This window comes from Pollachius pollachius, assembly GCF_949987615.1.
Source record: "Pollachius pollachius genome assembly, chromosome: 6".
Lineage (NCBI taxonomy): Eukaryota > Metazoa > Chordata > Actinopteri > Gadiformes > Gadidae > Pollachius > Pollachius pollachius.
In genome coordinates this window covers 21,877,953-21,882,952 of record NC_136939.1, presented here as the reverse complement: position 1 = coordinate 21,882,952, position 5,000 = coordinate 21,877,953, and positions in this window count along the sequence as shown.

Here is a 5,000-nt window from a genome sequence, read left to right as displayed (position 1 = left end):
TCAACAATCACCGTGGGAAAGGTGCCCACCAATGGATACAACACAAGAAAGCACTTTGAGCATTTTTGACAGGTCTAAAATGTTTTAGCAAGCCAATGTGCAAAAAGCCACTAGACTGGATCAGATATTTTATTAAAGTGCCCCTCAGGCCAACCAGCCCGAGCATTCATCAATAAAGACACTGCATTTTTTAGGGTTTTCCCATTTTAGAAATCTGACACTATACTTGCACCTACTACCAATTATTAATTCACCTCCCCACTAATTCACCTCCGTCAGCAAAAATGTTGTATTCCTATTTTTGACTTGATATGTATGGTAGTGTCATAATGACTGTTCCTACCATGGAGAGAACACTGTACTTGTGTGTCTCTGTGATACCATCCCGGTCGTCCTGATGATTCGCCCTCGGTTTACAGTCTGTTCTGGCCCATTGTTCTCCCGGTGTGAGAGTCAATGCAGCGCCTGCCAGCGACTAACCTCTCAACTGTGATTAAATGTGTCCGGCTGATTTCATTGCCTTTCTCACATTGCGTTTACCCTGCTTAGCGTTAAGCAGGTATAATCTCTCCTCCCCATAGCTGGAGCACAGAGAGTTGCTGGTTCCAGTTTTACTCCTCAGAATGTGTCCTGTTCTGCTCAAAAAGGGATGGAGCATCACCTATTACCTCAATGCAAGCAAGGCACAATGGTAAATGAATTCCCTGATGCAGAGGTAACTAAACAGACTGTTGAGTTTGTTGAATAGCATTCCAACCCCATACTGCTACAATGGGGTTTCTCAGAGAAAAGGAGATTAGTACATGGTGAGTGTATTCTGCAAGTTCTCCTCTCGAGCCCATATACGTTAGGATAGAGACGTGTGCTTCTTGTTTGTGTGTAGATTCTCTGAGAAAACGCACAAATAATCACAGTGATTATTTTTCCAGTCTTTGAAAAAAATAATGATCAATGCCCACTCCTACACACAAACCCCTTCACTCACGCAAAGACTCTAACACAAACACACACACTCAGATAGACAGATAGACAGGCAGACAGACATGCACAAATACACACACACATGCAAGTATATACACAAACACTCATTATCACAAACACAAACACGCAAAGGAATTCAACCACACATACACACACAAATACACACACACACACGCACACATACGCAGACACGAACACGGAACTGCTTTGGGATTCATGATCTTATTTTCCCATCAACAATCTTTATCTCTTTATCACTCCAGAACACTTGCCATCAGAGGATGTGATCATCTGACACATTGCTAATGCCTACCCACCCGTAGAGACGAAAGGCTCTTATTTACTGAAGGCCAGTTTCCCTCCACACGTCAATGATATCATTTAGCACAGTTTTCTTCAAAATATGTGTCCGGTATCCAACAATGCTTATAATACTGTTGCACCATAGAATGCAATCAGAAGGAATCTGCACACTTTCTTGAAATGTCTTTACCATCTTAATTTTTTCCATTTTTCACATCGCTATATGTTGGCCCCACCATGGATTCTGAAAGTTAATTGACAAGCTTTTATCAAACAGAAGTACAGAGGTGCTGCGGGTTAATCAGCAGCTGTACATTGCATAGTCCCTGCTACGTCTCCCGTAAGGATATGATTATGTAAGTAATGTTCTATGAGTTTAGTACATGGGCAAAGTTGACTGACAAGGTTGGTTGGAAAAATAATAGTTAAACGATCAGCACTACCTCCCTGTTGGATATAAAAGTCAGAAACTTGGAGCGCATGCTTTATTTTAAAATGATTGCCTCTTGGACCCATAATGTCTGTCTCGAGAGGTTTCTTTCTTCCTTTCTGTGTGTGTGTGTGTGTGTGTATGTGTGTGTGTGTGTGTGTTTGTGTGTGTGTGTGTGTGTGTGGTCTGTGTGTGTGTGTGTGTGTGTGTGTGTGTGTGTGTGTGTGTGTGTGTGTGTGTGTGTGTGTGTGTGTGCGTGTTGGTGTCTGTGTGTGTGGGTGTCTGTGTGTGTGCATTATAAGTAGTATCATTATTGCTATTCATATAATTATTAATAATATGATGACAAGACAAGTTTTGAGGTTATAGCTTTGCCAAGCTAAACTCAAGTTTTGAATTTTAGGTGTGTGAGGCACTCCTAGCAGAACTGAAGTGCTAACACAAATTGATGGTCACAACTGTTCATCTTTCTGACAAATGACCAAGTAGGGTGCTTCTCAGCCAGTGGCGGCGACAGACAGCGGAGGTATTGGCAGGATCTCTTGGCCACACACTACTCTGAATGTTTCATGCCCAGGGGGTCCTTAACCAATCCTTCTACCATCAGTCATAAACTTGCCTTCCCAATTCAACTTTTAATGATATTCAAAGCACCAAACAGGAGGAGGATAATGCGCTTCAGCTGTTTTTTCTCCCCCATCACGGCTACTTTCCTCTGGACTCAATATCAGACACAGACCATGTCAATGGAGTCATTAGAACAACAGCATGGAGATGAGTTCTCGTGCCAGGCATGTTAAGAAGGGCTCATTTTGATCACAGTAAAAGAGGTTATGTAATGGTAGCCAGAGGCTCTGACTTGGACCGACTGCAGCAGATTGACGCGTTGGGACAAAGACCTCTGTCTTTCTGACGCAAGCAGCCGATGCTTAATCTCCAGCAATATATACTTTCTAATGACCTCATTTGTTAATGTGTAAAAACAAACATCAACCATTTGGACAGCATGGAAGAATCAAAGCATATATTGTGGTACTTGGTCTAAAGAACAAAGACATCAATATCTGCACAAATAGACTCCACTCAGCAAACAACCAAAACTGTAATGGTATAGAGTGTGTTTTCGGTTTCCATGGATTGCATGCGGAAATTGTATAGAAAGTATTCCACGTAAAATAGATTAGGTAATAACATACAAACTGAAGAAAAGCAATATGTGTAATTTCTCTGCGATTGACTCTGCTGTGCTTCCTCTCTGAATTTTTAAGTATTTTGGGTGCTTTTCCAACGTCATGTTCAGAGCAATGGTTCTCTCACTAAAAGGATACATGGAAATGCTTTAGATTTAAAATCTATAATTGTTGACAAAAAACAGAGAAAGGAAGTATATTTAGGAATCAACCCACACACATATTCCATAAGCTAACTGCATATAAATGACATATTTTTGAGGGCCTGCAGTTTGTATACCAAGACCTTTCGCAGAACATGTAAGTGTACATTGGCTGTGAGCCATCTGTTTCACTTTGTGAACGACCAACTTAGCAGTGGGAAATCAGAATAAGGTTTGCTTTATTTTTTCATTTGCTTGACATCTTTCTATTTACAGTGGGCCAAGGTCCTCCCTATTAATTCAGGTAAAATGTAATGATTGGGCACATTAAAAAGAAACCAGTGTTGACCAACACGACCTTTGAATTCGTGGTATATAGCTACAAACAAATCAGAAAATATTGAACCTAAAGAGGTTCATGGATTCACAACGAACATGGAAATCTGACCGTTTGAAAGGCTAGTAAATATAAATGCATTTTGAATATATAAATTATGCGGGCTGGGTTTGAAACACTAAAACCAGGGGTGCCCGGGAACTTAGGCTAATCAAGGACTAGTGCCTGAAGTATAGTGAGGGACCGGGGTACAAAGTAAATTGCCCCACATGGTCGATAGCAAAGGGGCCACCCTTTGGAACAAGAATACAGAGCTTGAGAGTTGATAGCGATACAGAGATTGACTCTTGATTTCTCGATTATTTTCGTGTATTTCTTCCATTTATTGTTATTTGGGACATTCATTATTTACAGACAGCTATTTCAGCAAATAATGGCATAGACAAAAATAATTTGAGTCTCGGATTCTACCTCACACACCCACAGCCCAACGGCATAATCGAGGATAACCCCAAATTAAATAAATCCTGAACTAGGACAATTTTGCACGGCCCCCCTTGCAATTATGATGAACATTTATAGCAGCAGCCTAGCGAGTTACCAACACCTGGTACGTATTTTAAGCACATGGGCTACCATACATAGCCACTAGGAAGTAGGATCGAACACATAAGCCGTAATTACTATACATAGCCACAGGGGGGGCAGGACCCGACATATAAGCTGCAATAACTATTCCAGCCACAGATGGCAGCACCTTTAGACAGGTGAGGAGGGCGGAGGCAATACGACACATAGGCCACGCCTACTCGGTATTAAAGCAGGGCCTGGAGCCAACAAAATCAGAAACATCCGGCAGTCCCTACTAGGGAGTTAGATACAGAGACCTGCTGTTTGTCGCTCACACGCGTGTCCATACAATTCCCCTCCTTTTGCTTCATAGTTACCATACCGAAATACTTTAACAAATAAAGTGAGTACTTTCTTCAAGAACGCAACACACCTCAGACAAAGGCTCAGACTAGTACTGTGGTGATCACTTGCAAGTGCCACTTTTCTGGTGGTGATGGTAAGACGACACTTCAAAAGACTATAGATATTATAAAAAAGCTTTGATAGACAATCAAATCCTAGGACGTTGAATGAAGTATAACATCTTGCTCATCATCACCTCACTCAAGCGTGAGACAAAAACAGTGCACCATTGAAAGGAACAAAATGTAAAGTGGCAAACCTTTTATGCCTCCGATATGATTATCACGTTTGTCTTGTACGATTGTCAATGTTGCACACGGTGTTATATATTTTGCATAGGAACACGTTTAACCAATTTGATTGTCATCCTCCTCACTTTGTCTGCTGCAAATGAACCAATGCATGGTGTGACTCTATTTTGGGCTAATGGCTGATCTACATTTGTGAGCCCCTTCATACACTTCATATTGTGTATACACACAACAGACAATATATGTATACAATCAGAAGACCAAATCGTAAATAATCAGGCGGTGGCACGTCTGTCCGGTGGAGCCATCTGGAGAGGGTCAAACTCTCCAGATGGCAAAGTGGAGGGCCCTATGACTGGTAACTTGCAGCTTTGCGGCTCACCAGCCACC